This window comes from Pristiophorus japonicus, chromosome 12 (assembly GCF_044704955.1).
Source record: "Pristiophorus japonicus isolate sPriJap1 chromosome 12, sPriJap1.hap1, whole genome shotgun sequence".
Classification (NCBI taxonomy): Eukaryota; Metazoa; Chordata; class Chondrichthyes; family Pristiophoridae; genus Pristiophorus; species Pristiophorus japonicus.
Window position 1 is genome coordinate 205,868,118 of NC_091988.1, and position 16,364 is coordinate 205,884,481.

Genomic DNA, 16,364 nt, shown 5'->3' on the forward strand with positions numbered 1-16,364 from the left:
CTCAGAATGTCCCAAAGTGTTTTACAACCAGTTAGATACTTTTGAAGCATGGTCACTGTTGTAACAGGAAGGCTGTAAAGTTATGGCGAGGCAGCTCACCAATGGTAGAGTGAGAGTAGGGAGTCTTCCTACCACAGAACTCGAGCCAGGGTTGGCCCAGCTGCCCTGATCCTGGTTCAAGTGCCGAGATCACCAGCTCACGCATTTTATTTTTCATTTTTGGGATGTGGGCGTCATTGGCAAGGCTGCCATTTATTGTCCATTCTTTAGCTGCCCTTTAGAAAGCTGTTTTGATACAACTGAGTCTCGCTGGGCCACTTCAGAGCGCAGTCAAGAGTCAACCACGTTAGTGTGAGACTGTAGTCACCTATAGGCCCAGACTGGGTGAGGCAGCAGGTTTCCTTCCCTAATGGACATTCGTGAACCAGTTGGATTTTTACAACAATCCAACACCATCTTGGTCAGTTTTACTGCCAGGGTTATATTTGAGTTCATGTTCTCTGAATTATTAGTCCAGCAACCGAACCATGACACTAACCGTACCCAAAGACCAGCTGTGAGTGACTGAGTGGAGCAGTGAAATTGCTGTGCAGTGCTTATCTCCGATGGAAGCCAGCTAGCTCAGTGACTCATCGCTCGGCTCTGTGGAACTGAGGCAGGTCACACTTCCAAAGCCAGTTTCTACTGTGTTCGCTGATTTTAGACTGGGTAATGTTTAGTCGTTTGAACGTTCTTTGTGGGTAATTTGTTGCTCAGAGTGTGAGCTACTTCTATTCTCATAGCAATAATCACTGCTCTCCAAAAGTAATTCGCTGCTTGAGGGCTCAGCGGTGCTGGGACGATGTGATGAGACACTATATAAATGTAGAGGATCGTCACTCCTGATCTCTGGCTTGATCTCTGGGAGGGGGGCGGGTCCCCTGGAAAACCCTGTGATGCTTCCCACAGTCAAATAGCCAGCACTCAATGCCCACTCATCCTCAGTACCGGAGGACTGCTGTAGAAAGTGGAGGAAATCGATCATATATTCTTTTCATCTAACACTAATATTATAAATTCCTGTGTCCACATTTATCAAGAAAACTGTGTAAATGTGTCACGCTGTAGTTACACCCTCCCAGCAGAGGTGGCACTGTGGCATTTCCCGGCTCCGTGGCCACTCCTGGAGAAACTCCTCTGCTCTGCTTCCCAAACTGTCGTTAATTTTGCTATTTTACTGTAAATAATATCAACTGAAGTATATAAAATTAAGGAAAGAATTTATACCTTTCAAATGGGGACTAAATTATTTCTGTGTGCTTTAGTCCAATTATCACCGTCCTCTAACTCGTTTCACCTGAAGACTGGGGTGGGGGTGGGGGGTATTGTAACCGAACCCGCCCGGCGGCAAACTGACAGCATCAGATCACCCGCCAGATTCACACACACACCCCCCCCTCGTTTTACACCCCACCCCCGTTGAGGTTAAATTATATTTTTGGTCTTCAATCCCAGTGCGCAATGCCACGGGAGGTGAGTTTTAAAGGAGCTTTGATTCACAGCCAGAATGCTTTTATGATACAGTTGTGTTTACACAGCTCCTTTATCATTCTGTCGAAATATCTGAAAGTGCTTCACACAATGAATCACTTTTGGCGGGAGGTGACTACAGGCCGATGGGTGGCAGCTGGGACCAGGTGTGACTGGCTGTGCCTGTCCGTGAATCTGTGTCACCAAACCCACCCTGGCACTGTGTTAACTGCAGTGAAACCGGGGCAAGATGAGGAGAGATTCTATGCAACATGATGTGATCTGGAACGTGCTGCCTGAAAGGGCGGTGGGAGCAGATTCAGTAGTAACTTTCAAAAGAGAATTGGATAAATAATTGAAATGGAAAAAAATTGCAGGGCAATGGGGAAAGAGCAGGGAGTGGGACTGATTGGATCGGTCTACCAAAGAGCCGACACAGGCTCGATGGGCCGAATGGCCTCCTGTGCTGCAAGATTCTATGATTTTATGTCATCAGGTAAAACTGAACCATAGCAAGATACACGATCTTTCCGGGTTATAATAATTTTGCACGTTGCACTCCATTAACCTTGACTCTCCACCCCAGAGTCCCGTGTCTGTCTGCAGCAGCTCAAAGTGCACTTCAACTTGTTTGAACTCAGCTTCTTTAAAAGCAAACATTGCGAGTGTTTACGTGGGAGTGTTCAGCGATTGGCCCCAGGCTTAATTTCCTGATCTGGTTCTGTAACCGGGGTGAGTGGGACAACAGCTGCTGAGCCAGGCGGGTTAAAGCGACACTCGCTTCAGGGAAGAAATAGTTTTGGGTTGTTTTTGAGGAATTGCTCAGAGGCAATGCTGCTTACTTCACAAACATGGCACAGTGACCCAGCTCAATGTCATTCATGTCAGAAATAATGCATTTAACAATGAAGGTACTCCTTCGAATGGCGACTGTAATTAGCAATAGAGTAGGAGCGCACCTCCCAAGGAATTTGTTCCATTTGCCTCTCAAACACCCGCAGGGAGATTGTTCTCAAACACCCGCAGCTCGTCCAAAACCCAGAGTGTCATCACAACCCAACCTGCCTGTCATCACCCAGTGTGTACACACTCACTGAAACACTCACTCACTCACTGAAACACTCACAAACTCACACTCAGTCACTGAAACACTCACTCACTGAAACACTCACAAACTCACACTCACAAACTCACACTCACTCACTGAAACACTCACTCACTGAAACACTCACAAACTCACACTCACTCACTGAAACACTCACAAACTCACACTCACTCACTGAAACACTCACTCACTCACTGAAACACTCACAAACTCACACTCAGTCACTGAAACACTCACTCACTCACTGAAACACTCACAAACTCACTCACTCACTGAATCACTCACTCACTTACTGAAACTCACACTCACTGAAACTTACACTCATTCACTGAAACACACTCACTGAAACTCACACTTACTCACTGAAACACTCACTCACTCACTGAAACACTCACTGAAACTCACACTCACTCACTGACTCACACTCACTGAAACTCACTCACTGAAACACTCACTCACACTCACTCACATTCACTCACTGAAACACTCACTCACACTGATTCATACACACACTGACACACACACACACTGACTCACACACTTACTGGCACAAACATACACATGCACACACACACTCACTTTCACACACACATATACACTTTCCAGCTTTCTCAAAAGACAAAAGATTTTAAGTGAATTTGGAGCCAAGATGAAAGTGCAGAGGTTACTGTGATTGACATTTGCCGATCAGAATCAGCCTATAATTCAAATTTATCTTCCAACTTGTTATATATTCACAGAGCACCGCACACACAGCTCCTAACATGGCAGGCAGCTCTCTCGGAAGCCTCCGGAAATCTGCCTGGTTCTGTTTATTATTAACCCTGCACTTGCAGTACACAATATGTCCACACCCACAGTGTGGAACTACAAACATTACAAGCTTACAGACATTACACTTCTCCCTCATTAATGAAGAAGTTATTATAACAAACATCATACATAACTTTCATGTTTATATATAACACAGAATATAAACTTATTTTTTTCCATATTTACAAATTTAACTTTATCACTTGTTTTCTGTTTCGAAGAGGATACATACCTTCACTCTCGAACAGAACCTTCCAAACATGGTGTCGATTTCACACTCATTCGAGGCTCATCCTGAGGAACGTTTTCCTACACGGAATGGCCTTGATTTTCATTTGAACTCACTCTAACTTCAGGCTCTTTGGTTTTTTTCCTAGTAAGGCAGACTTGTCTCCTTTCACTACTATTCGAGGCAAGTTCTGAAATTAGAAACATAGAAACATAGAAAATAGGTGCAGGAGTAGGCCATTCGGCCCTTCTAGCCTGCACCGCCATTCAATGAGTTCATGGCTGAACATGCAACTTCAGTACCCCATTCCTGCTTTCTCACCATACCCCTTGATTCCCCTAGTAGTAAGGACTTCATCTAACTCCTTTTTGAATATATTTAGTGAATTGGCCTCAACAACTTTCTGTGGTAGAGAATTCCACAGGTTCACCACTCTCTGGGTGAAGAAATTCCTCCTCATCTCGGTCCTAAATGGCTTCCCCCTTATCCTTAGACTGTGTCCCCTGGTTCTGGACTTCCCCAACATTGGGAACATTCTTCCTGCATCTAACCTGTCTAACCCCGTCAGAATTTTAAACGTTTCTATGAGGTCCCCTCTCATTCTTCTGAACTCCAGTGAATACAAGCCCAGTTGATCCAGTCTTTCTTGATAGGTCAGTCCCGCCATCCCGGGAATCAGTCTGGTGAACCTTCGCTGCACTCCCTCAATAGCAAGAATGTCCTTCCTCAGGTTAGGAGACCAAAACTGTACACAATACTCCAGGTGTGGCCTCACCAAGGCCCTGTACAATTGTAGCAACACCTCCCTGCCCTTGTACTCAAATCCCCTCGCTATGAAGGCCAACATGCCATTTGCTTTCTTAACCGCCTGCTGTACCTGCATGCCAACCTTCAATGACTGATGTACCATGACACCCAGGTCTCTTTGCACCTGCCCTTTTCCTAATCTGTCACCATTCAGATAATAGTCTGTCTCTCTGTTTTTACCACCAAAGTGGATAACCTCACATTTATCCACATTATACTTCATCTGCCATGCATTTGCCCACTCACCTAACCTATCCAAGTCACTCTGCAGCCTCATAGAATCCTCCTTGCAGCTCACACTGCCATCCAACTTAGTGTCATCCGCAAATTTGGAGATACTACATTTAATCCCCTCGTCTAAATCATTAATGTACAGTGTAAACAGCTGGGGCCCCAGCACAGAACCTTGCGGTACCCCACTAGTCACTGCCTGCCATTCTGAAAAGTCCCCATTTACTCCTACTCTTTGCTTCCTGTCTGACAACCAGTTCTCAATCCATGTCAGCACACTACCCCCAATCCCATGTGCTTTAACTTTGCACATTAATCTCTTGTGTGGGACCTTGTCGAAAGCCTTCTGAAAGTCCAAATATACCACATCAACTGGTTCTCCCTTGTCCACTCTACTGGAAACATCCTCAAAAAATTCCAGAAGATTTATCAAGCATGATTTCCCTTTCACAAATCCATGCTGACTTGGACCTATCATATTACCTCTTTCCAAATGCACTGCGATGACATCCTTAATAATTGATTCCATCATTTTACCCACTACCGATGTCAGGCTGACCGGTCTGTAATTCCCTGTTTTCTCTCTCCCTCCTTTTTTAAAAAGTGGGGTTACATTGGCTACCCTCCACTCCATAGGAACTGATCCAGAGTCAATGGAATGTTGGAAAATGACTGTCAATGCATCCACTATTTCCAAGGCCACCTGCTTAAGTACTCTGGGATGCAGTCCATCAGGCCCTGGGGATTTATCGGCCTTCAATCCCATCAATTTCCCCAACACAATTTCCCGACTAATAAGGATTTCCCTCAGTTCCTCCTCCTTACTAGACCCTCCGACCCCTTTTATATCCGGAAAGTTGTTTGTGTCCTCCTCAGTGAATACCGAACCAAAGTACTTGTTCAATTGGTCCGCCATTTCTTTGTTCCCCGTTATGACTTCCCCTGATTCTGACTGCAGGGGACCTACGTTTGTCCTTACTAACCTTTTTCTCTTTACATATCTATAGAAACTTTTGCAATCCGTCTTAATGTTCCCTGCAAGCTTCTTCTCGTACTCCATTTTCCCTGCCCTAATCAAACCCTTTGTCCTCCTCTGCTGAGTTCTAAATTTCTCCCAGTCCCCGGGTTCTCTGCTATTTCTGGCCAATTTGTATGCCACTTCCTTGGCTTTAATGCTATCCCTGATTTCCCTTGATAGCCACGGTTGAGCCACCTTCCCTTTTTTATTTTTACGACAGACAGGAATGTACAATTGTTGTAGTTCATCCATGCGGTCTCTAAATGTCTGCCATTGCCCATCCACAGTCAACCCCTTCAGTATCATTCGCCAATCTATCCTAGCCAATTCACGCCTCATACCTTCAAAGTTACCCTTCTTTAAGTTCTGGACCATGGTCTCTGAATTAACTGTTTCATTCTCCATCCTAATGCAGAATTCCACCATATTATGGTCACTCTTCCCCAAGGGGCCTCGCACAACGAGATTGCTAATTAATCCTCTCTCATTACACAACACCCAGTCTAAGATGGCCTCCCCCCTAGTTGGTTCCTCGACATATTGGTCTAAAAAACCATCCCTTATGCACTCCAGGAAATCCTCCTCTACCGTATTGCTTCCAGTTTGGTTAACCCAATCTATGTGCATATTAAAGTCACCCATTATAACTGCTGCATCTTTATTGCACGCACCCCTAATTTCATGTTTGATGCCCTCCCCAACATCACTACTACTGTTTGGAGGTCTGTACACAACTCCCACTAACGTTTTTTGGCCTTTGGTATTCTGCAGCTCTACCCATATAGATTCCACATCATCCAAGCTAATGTCCTTCCGAACTATTGCCTTAATTTGCTCCTTAACCAGCAATGCTACCCCACCTCCTTTTCCTTTTATTCTATCTTTCCTGAATGTTGAATACCCCTGGATGTTGAGTTCCCAGCCCTGATCATCCTGGAGCCACGTCTCCGTAATCCCAATCACATCATATTTGTTAACATCTATTTGCACAGTTAATTCATCCACTTTATTGCGGATACTCCTTGCATTAAGACACAAAGCCTTCAGGCTTGTTCTTTTAACACCCTTTGTCCTTTTAGAATTTTGCTGTACAGTGGCCCTTTTTGTTCTTTGCCTTGGGTTTCTCTGCCCTCCACTTTTCCTCATCTCCTTTCTGTCTTTTGCTTTTGCCTCCTTTTTGTTTCCCTCTGTCTCCCTGCATTAGTTCCCATCCCCCTGCCATATCAGTTTAAATCCTCCCCAACAGCACTAGCAAACACTCCCCCTAGGACATTGGTTCCGGTCCTGCCCAGGTGCAGACCGTCCGGTTTGTACTGGTCCCACCTCCCCCAGAACCGGTTCCAATGCCCCAGGAATTTGAATCCCTCCCTGTTGCACCACTGCTCAAGCCACGTATTCATCTGCGCTATCCTGCGATTCCTACTCTGACTATCACGTGGCACTGGTAGCAATCCCGAGATTACTACTTTTGAGGTCCTACTTTTTAATTTAGCTCCTAGCTCCTTAAATTCGTTTCGTAGGACCTCATCCCTCTTTTTACCTATGTCGTTGGTACCAATGTGCACCATGACAACTGGCTGTTCTCCCTCCCTTTTTAGAATGTCCTGCACCCGCTCCGAGACATCCTTGACCCTTGCACCAGGGAGGCAACATACCATCCTGGAGTCTCGGTTGCGGCCGCAGAAACGCCTATCTATTCCCGTCACCATTGAATCCCCAATCACTATTGCTCTCCCACTCTTTTTCCTGCCCTCCTGTGCAGCAGAGCCAGCCACGGTGCCATGAACTTGGCTGCTGCTGCCCTCCCCTGATGAGTCATCCCCCTCAACAGTACCCAAAGCTGTGTATCTGTTTTGCAGGGGGATGACCACAGGGGACTCCTGCACTACCTTCCTTGCACTGCTCTTCCTGTTGGTCTTCCATTCCCTATCTGGCTGTGGACCCTTTCCCTGTGGTACAACCAACTCGCTACACGTGATACTCACGTCATTCTCAGCATCGTGGATGCTCCAGAGTGAATCCACCCTCAGTTCCAACTCTGCAATGCGGTCTGTCAGGAGCTGGAGGCGGATACACTTCCCGCACACGTAATCATCAGGGACACCGGAAGTGTCCCTGAGTTCCCACATGGTACAGGAGGAGCATAACACCCGACCGAGCTCTCCTGCCATGACTTAACCCTTATATACACTTAAATTGGCAACAACAATGTTAAAAGTTACTCACTGATATAGAAGAGAAAGAAGAAAAACTACTCACCAATCACCAGCCAATCACTTACCCTCTTGGCTGTGACGTCACCTTTTGATTTCTTTCTACTTCTTTTTTGTCTTCTCCCTGTAGCTGCACAAGTCACACCTTTTATAGGCCGCTCCACGCACCTCCTCGACGCTGGGCCCCGGACTCCCTGCTGTGCCTTTTATAGGCCTCTCCACGCACCTCCTCGACGCTGCTCCCGACTGCCACCGGTACGGTGATACGACCTACCACAGGAATTTTCTCTCCCGAGTAGCCTCGCAGCTCTATCTCGGATTTCTCCAGTTGGAAATCATGTAATTTGTCGAGATACAGTGACTCCGGTACTACACTCACAGATGCACCCGTGTTAATTTCCATTGGTATCTTGAATCCCGCAACATCTATGTGGATTTTGATGCTTTCCGAATCGCTGTCCGTTAACCTCATGCTCCTGATGATGTGTAACTCTGACATCTCCTCATCCTGTTGTTGTTCTTCCATGCTATGTAGCCTCTTGGGATTTCTACTCATAGCTTTGAACGCTGGACTCAGCTTTGAAAGCTGGTTTACCCTTCAGTCGGCATGCCTTCGCAAGGTGCCCAGTCTTCCAGCAGAAGAAACACTCTGCCTTCACGTATGGACAACTTTGAGCAATGTGTTGTCCCAGGCACCTCTAGCACAACCTCGACGCTCTCTGAGAATTTCCAGTTTCTTAGACTTTGGGCCCCCACCATCTTTTACTTTGAACCTGCAGGTGATTTACTTCGGGTGACTGACGACTGTAATTATTATTTAATTCTCGGGAATATTGTTCGGCCATGCCCGTCGACCTCACTGTCTGACAAGCAATCTCAAAAGTCAAGTCATCCGTCGTCAATAACTTCCTTCTGATCTCATCATTTTTCACCCCACAAACAAAATGATCCCGTAATGCTCGGTTTTGAAAGTTTCCAAAATTACAGTGCATCGATAGCTTTTTAAATGCTACGATGTAATCACTGATACTTTAATCAGACTTTTGATTCTGAATCCCAGAACGATAGCTTTCAGCAATTTCTAACGGTTTGGGGTTATAGTGCTGCTTCAGCTTCATTAAAATCTCTTTAAGCGTTGTGTCCTTTGGCTCGTCAGGCACAAGCAGATTTACAAGAGTGTCATATAATGCCGGACCCGCCTCCAATTAGAAGATCGCTTTCTTATGTTCCAACACAGCCCGGTTCTGGACTGCATTGTCTGGAACTTCGATTATGTTGTTTGCAATGAAATACATTTCTAGCCGATCCACATATGCTTTAAAACGTTCCCGGTCGTGTCTATATTCCCCCAAATGTCTGATTACACCTGCCATTTTAATCTCTAGCTGTTCACACCGTGTGCTGTATTTTACCTCGGATTTTGTAGCTTTTTCCAAAGACAGAAACTTCCAAACTCTCCCTGTCGGCTGGTTGAATCCTTCCCCAACAAAATTTAAGCTTTAAATCATCCGAAAAAAATCCCATCTCAATCGCCAAATGTGTTATATTCACAGAGCACAGCACACACAGCTCCTAACATGGCAGGCAGCTCTCTCAGAAGCCTCCAGAAATCTGCCTGGTTCTGTTTATTATTAACCCTGCACTTGCAGTACATAATACGTCCACACCCACAGTGTGGAGCTACAAACATTACAAGCTTACAGACATTACACAACTAGATTTAAATTACTTGGGGGAAAAAAACTGAAATCCTTTCTTAACAAACAATCTTTGTTTTGCTTTCTGAATATCAACAAAGAAAAGCATAGGAAGTGTTCATCACAAGAGTCAGCAAGCTGGGGGGTCGGTGGATTGGGGAGTAGGTGGGTCGGTGGACTGGGGAGAAGGTGGGATTGAGGGGTCGGTGGGTCAGTAGGATTGGGGGGTCGGTGGGATTGGGGAGAAGGTAGGTCGGAGGATTGGGGAGAAGGTGGGTCGGAGGATTGGGGAGAAGGTGGGTCGGAGGATTGGGGAGAAGGTGGGTCGGTGGGATTGGGGAGTAGGTGGGTCGGTGGGATTGGGGAGTAGGTGGGTCGGAGGACTGGGGAGAAGGTGGGATTGAGGGGTCGGTGGGTCAGTAGGATTGGGGGGTCGGTGGGATTGGGGAGAAGGTGGGTCGGAGGATTGGGGAGAAGGTGGGTCGGAGGATTGGGGAGAAGGTGGGTCGGAGGATTGGGGAGAAGGTGGGTCAGTGGGATTGGGGGGTCGGTGAGATTGGGGAGAAGCTGGGTCATAGAAAATAGGTGCAGGAGTAGGCCATTCGGCCATTCGGCCCTTCGAGCCTGCACCACCATTCAATAAGATCATGGCTGATCATTCCCTCAGTACCCCTTTCCTGCTTTCTCTCCATACCCCTTGATCCCCTTAGCTGTAAGGGCCATATCTAACTCCCTCTTGAATATATCCAATGAATTGGCATCAACAACTCTCTGCGGCAGGGAATTCCACAGGTTAACAACTCTGAGTGAAGATGTTTCTCCTCATCTCAGTCTTAAATGGCTTGCCCCTTATCCGAAGACTATGTCCCCTGGTTCTGGACTTCCCCAACATCGGGAACATTCTTCCCGCATCTAATCTGTCCTGTCCCTTCAGAATCTTATGCGTTCCTGTGAGATCCCCTCTCATTCTTCTAAACTCCAATGTATAAAGGCCCAGTTGATCCAGTCTCTCCTCATATGTCAGTCCTGCCATCCCGGGAATCAGTCTGGTGAACCTTCGCTGCACTCCCTCAATAGCAAGAATGTCCTTCCTCAGATTAGGAGACCAAAACTGAACACAATATTCCAGGTGAGGCCTCACCAAGGCCCTGTACAACTGCAGTAAGACCTCTCTGCTCCTATACTCAAATCCCCTAGCTATGAAGGCCAACAAACAATTTGCCGCCTTCACCGCCTGCTGTACCTGTGTGCCAACTTTCAATGACTGATGAACCATGACACCCAGGTCTCGTTGCACCTCCCCTTTTCCTGATCTGCCGCCATTCAGATAATATTCTTTCTTCGCGTTTTTGTCCCCAAATTGGATAACCTCACATTTATCCACATTATACTGCATTTGCCCACTCACCTAACCTGTCCAAGTCACCCTGCAGCCTCCTAGCATCCCCCTCACAGCTCACACCACCACCCAGTTTATTGTCATCTGCAAACTTGGAGATATTACACTTAATTCCTTCATCCAAATCATTGATGTATATTGTAAAGAGCTGGGGTCCCAGCACTGAGCCCTGCGGCATCCACTAGTCACTGGCTGCCATTCTGAAAAGGACCCGTTTATCCCAACTCTCTGCTTCCTGTCTGCCAACCAGTTCTCTATCCACGTCCGTATATTACCCCCAATACTATGTGCTTTGATTTTGCACACCAATCTCTTGTGTGGGACCTTGTCAAAAGCCTTTTGAAAGTCCAAATACACCACATCCACTCCCTTGTCCACTCTACTAGTTACATCCTTAAAAAATTCCAGAAGAATTGTCCAGCATGATTTCCCTTTCATAAATCCATACTGACTTGGACCGATCCTGTCACTGCTGTCCAAATGCGCTACTATTTCATCCTTAATAATTGATTCCAACATTTTCCCCACTACTGATGTCAGGCTAACCGGTCTATAATTACCCGCTTTCTCGCTCCCTCCCTTTTTAAAAAGTTGTGTTACATTAGCTACCCTCCATCCATAGGAACTGATCCAGAGTCGATAGATTGTTGGAAAATGATAACCAATGCATCCACTATTTCTAGGGCCACTTCCTTAAGTACTCTGGGATGCAGACTATCAGGCCCTGGGGATTTAACGGCCTTCAATCCCATCAATTTCCCGAACTTAATTTCCCACCTAATAAGGATAACCTTCAGTTCCTCCTTCTCTCTAGACCCTCGGTCCACTAATACATCTGGAAGGTTATTTGTGTCTTCTTTCGTGAAGACAGACCAAAGTATTTGTTCAATTGGTCTGCCATTTCTTTGTTCCCCATTATAAATTCACCTGAATCTGACTGCAAGGGACCTACGTTTGTCTTCACTAATCTTTTTCTCTTCACATATCTATTGAAGCTTTTGCAGTCAGTTTTTATGTTCCCGGCAAGCTTCTTCTCGTACTCTATTTTCCCCCTCTTAATTAAACCCTTAGTCCTCCTCTGCTTAATTCTAAATTTCTCCCAGTCCTCAGGTTTGTTGCTTTTTCTGGCCAATTTATATGCCTCTTCTTTGGATTTAACACTATCCTTAATTTCCCTTGTTAGCCACGGTTGTGCCACCTTCCCCGTTTTATTTTTACTCCAAACAGGGATATACAATTGCTGAAGTTCATCCATGTGATCTTTAAATGTTTGCCATTGCCTATCCACCTTCAACCCTGTAAGTATCACTTGCCAGTCTATTCTAGCCAATTCACGCCTCAAACCATCAAAGTTACCTTTCCTTAAGTTCAGGACCTTAGTTTCTGAATTAACGGTGTCACTCTCCATCTTAATAAAGAATTCTACCATGTTATGGTCACTCTTCCCCAAGGTGCCTCGCACAACAAGATTACTAATTAGTCCTTTCTCATTCCACATCACCCAGTCTAGGATGGCCAGCTCCCTAGTTGGTTCCTCGACATATTGATCTGGAAAACCATCCCTAATACACCCCAGGAAATCCTCCTCCACAGTATTGCTACCAGTTTGGTTAGCCCAATCAATATGTAGATTAAAGTCACCCAAGATAACTGCTGTACCTTTATTGCATGCATCCCTAATTTCTTGTTTGATGCTGTCCCCAACCTCACTACTACTGTTTGGTGGTCTGTATACAACTCCCACTAGTGTTTTCTGCCTCTTGGTATTCCGTAGCTCCACCCATACCGATTCCACATTATCCAAGCTAATGTCCCTCCTTACTATTGCATTAATTTCCTCTTTAACCAGCAACGCCATCCCAACCTCCTTTTCCTTTCTGTCTATCCTTCCTAAATGTTGAATACCCCTGGATGTTGAGTTCCCAGCCTTGGTCACCCTGGAGCCATGTCTCCGTGATGCCAATGACATCATACCCGTTAACTGCTATCTGCGCAGTTAATTTGTCCACCTTATTCCGAATACTCCTCGCATTGAGGCACAGAGCCTTCAGGCTTGTCTTTCTAACACACTTTGCCCCCTTAGAATTTTGCTGTAATGTGGCCCTTTTTGCTTTTTGCCTTAGGTTTCTCTGCCCTCCACTTTTACTTTTCTTCTTTCTATCTTTTGCTTCTGCCCCCATTCTACTTCCCTCTGTCTCTCTGCATAGGTTCCCATCCCCCTGCCATATTAGTTTAACTCCTCCCCAACAGCACTAGCAAACACTTCCCCTAGGACATTGGTTCCAGTCCTGCCCAGGTGCAGACCGTCCGGTTTGTACTGGTCCCACCTCCCCCAGAACCGGTTCCAATGTCCTAGGAATTTGAATCCCTCCCTCCTGCACCACTCCTCAAGCCACGTATTCATCCGAGCTATCCTGTGATTCCTACTCTGACTAGCATGTGGCACTGGTAGCAATCCTGAGATTACTATTTTTGAGGTCCTACTTTTTAATTTAGCTCCTAGCTCCCTAAATTCGTCTCGCAGGACCTCATCCCGTTTTTTACCTATATTGTTGGTACCTATATGCACCACGACAACTGGCTGTTCACCCTACCTTTTCAGAATGCCCTGCACCCGCACCAAGACATCCTTGACCCTCGCACCAGGGAGGCAACATACCATCCTGGAGTCTCGGTTGCGGCTGCAGAAACGCCTATCTATTCCCCTTGCAATCGAATCACTCATCACTGTAGCTCTCCCACTCTTTTCCTGCCCTCCTGTGCAGCAGAGCCAGCCACGGTGCCATGAACTTGGCAGCTCTGCTCTCTCCTGATGAGTCATCCCACCCAACAGTACTCAAAGCAGTGTATCTGTTTTGCAGGGGGATGACCACAGGGGACCCCGCACTACCTTCCTTGCACTGCTCTTCCTGTTGGTCATCTGTTCTCTATCTGGCTGTGGACCCTTTACTTGCGGTAAGACCAACTCACTAAACGTGCTATTCACGTCATTCTCAGCATCGTGGATGCTCCAGAGTAAATCCACCCGCAGCTCCCGTGCCGCAATGCGGTCCGTCAGGAGCTGCAGGCGGATGCACTTGCCGCAGATGTAGTCGTCAGGGACACCAGAGGCATCCCTGACTTCCCACATGGTACAGGAGGAGCATAACACGTGTCCGAGCTCTCCTGCCATGACTTAACCCTTAGATACACTTAAATTGGCAACAACAATCCTAAAGGTTACTTACTAATATAGAAAAGAAAAAGAAAAACTACTTACCAATCACCAGTCAATCACTTACCCGCTTGACTATGACATCATCTTTCGATTTCTTTCTACTTTTTTGCCTTCTCTCCCTGCTGCAGCTGCACCGGCCGGGCCTTTATAGTCCTCTCCACGCTGCTCGGTGGAATTGGGGAGAAGGTGGGTCGGTGGGATTGGGGAGAAGGTGGGTCGGTGGATTGGGGAGAAGGTGGGTCGGAGGATTGGGGAGAAGGTGGGTCGGAGGATTGGGGAGAAGGTGGGTCGGAGGATTGGGGAGAAGGTGGGTCGGTGGGATTGGGGAGAAGGTAGGTCGGTGGGATTGGGGAGAAGGTGGGTCGGTGGGATTGGGGAGAAGGTGGGTCGGTGGATTGGGGAGAAGGTGGGTCGGAGGATTGGGGAGAAGGTGGGTCGGTGGGATTGGGGAGAAGGTAGGTCGGTGGGATTGGGGAGAAGGTGGGTCGGTGGGATTGGGGAGAAGGTGGGTCGGTGGGATTGGGGAGAAGGTGGGTCGGTGGGACTGGGGAGAAGGTGGGTCGGTGGGATTGGGGAGAAGGTGGGTCGGTGGGATTGGGGAGAAGGTGGGTCGGTGGGACTGGGGAGAAGGTGGGTCGGTGGGATTGGGGAGAAGGTGGGTCGGTGGGATTGGGGAGAAGGTGGGTCGGTGGGATTGGGGAGAAGGTAGGTCGGTGGGACTGGGGAGAAGGTGGGTCGGTGGGATTGGGGAGAAGGTGGGTCGGTGGGATTGGGGAGAAGGTGGGTCGGTGGGACTGGGGAGAAGGTGGGTCGGTGGGATTGGGGAGAAGGTGGGTCGGTGGGATTGGGGAGAAGGTGGGTCGGTGGGATTGGGGAGAAGGTGGGTCGGTGGGATTGGGGAGAAGGTGGATCGGTGGGATTGGGGAGAAGGTGGGTCGGTGGGATTGGGGAGAAGGTGGGTCGGTGGGACTGGGGAGAAGGTGGATTGGTGGGATTGGGGAGAAGGTGGGTCAGTGGGATTGGGGAGAAGGTGGGTCGGTGGGATTGGGGAGAAGGTGGATCGGTGGGATTGGGGAGAAGGTGGGTCGGTGGGATTGGGGAGAAGGTGGGTCGGTGGGATTGGGGAGAAGGTGGGTCGGTGGGACTGGGGAGAAGGTGGATCGGTGGGATTGGGGAGAAGGTGGGTCGGTGGGATTGGGGAGAAGGTGGGTCGGTGGGATTGGGGAGAAGGTGGGTCGGTGGGACTGGGGAGAAGGTGGATCGGTGGGATTGGGGAGAAGGTGGGTCGGTGGGATTGGGGAGAAGGTGGATCGGTGGGATTGGGGAGAAGGTGGGTCGGTGGGATTGGGGAGAAGGTGGGTCGGTGGGATTGAACTCAATTTTGAAGGAACAGGGTTGGGTTTTGTAGCCTTTTCCTCTTCTTAAAATACCTGGGGGTGGGGCAATCTGGGTCATAGATTGTTGTGTTACAACCATTGTACTTCCTAATGGTGGAGTGGCAAGGGGAAGGTCGGGTTAATTGTGTCTGCTTTCTGACGCCTTCCCCTCACAAACACGCTGACACTCCGTTGTTAGTGTTGGGGTCGGTGTGGAGCTGCAGGTAACACTCAGACACGCTGGGTGACCACTCCCTACACTGATCAATGTCCTTCAGCTGTGCGACCAACCGCTGCCAAAATCCGTTTCACTCTACTGCATTTCTATTTTGAACGGTGGTTAATCTTGTGGGCAGATTTTTCTCTGACGCCGTGTCCTCTGCAGGTCCACTCTTACCTGTCAACAAAGGGAGAGACATCTTTAGATCCATGATTCTGAAACTTCAAAATCCATTCGGACTCCTACATCTGATTTTCATCCGTCAATACCGGATTCGAGGAGTGAGAGTGCACGGACTGAGTGACATTTCAGATTAAGATCAGTAGTCTGATACTAGAGGTGCAACCAACAATCTAGTGGCAGGACATGGGAACTGTGCTAACTGATAACTTTATTATTGAGGGATTGTCTTATCCTTCCTATAGTATCCAACGGGATAGTCAACAGGTGATCCTTAACCCTCACTTTGGCATTGAATTTGAACTCAGATCCCAGAGGTGAAAGGTATTTACCCAGCTCCTTCCCCCCCC

The 16,364-nt window shown here is 47.5% G+C and overlaps 1 protein-coding gene across 2 annotated transcripts in view; it reads left to right on the forward strand.

The window, feature by feature from the left end:
* rbl1 (retinoblastoma-like 1 (p107)) overlaps positions 1-16,364 on the forward strand; it is a 210,508-nt gene that overhangs the window by 121,989 nt on the left and 72,155 nt on the right. Inside the window, exon 23 of one of the 2 annotated variants that reach the window (XM_070896497.1) lies at positions 8,056-8,154. The exons of the other annotated variant lie outside the window; for it this stretch is intronic. The gene's annotated coding sequence lies outside the window, so the exon portion shown is untranslated. Of the gene's footprint in view, positions 1-8,055; positions 8,155-16,364 lie in introns of those variants that run through there. 2 annotated transcript variants of the gene reach the window in all.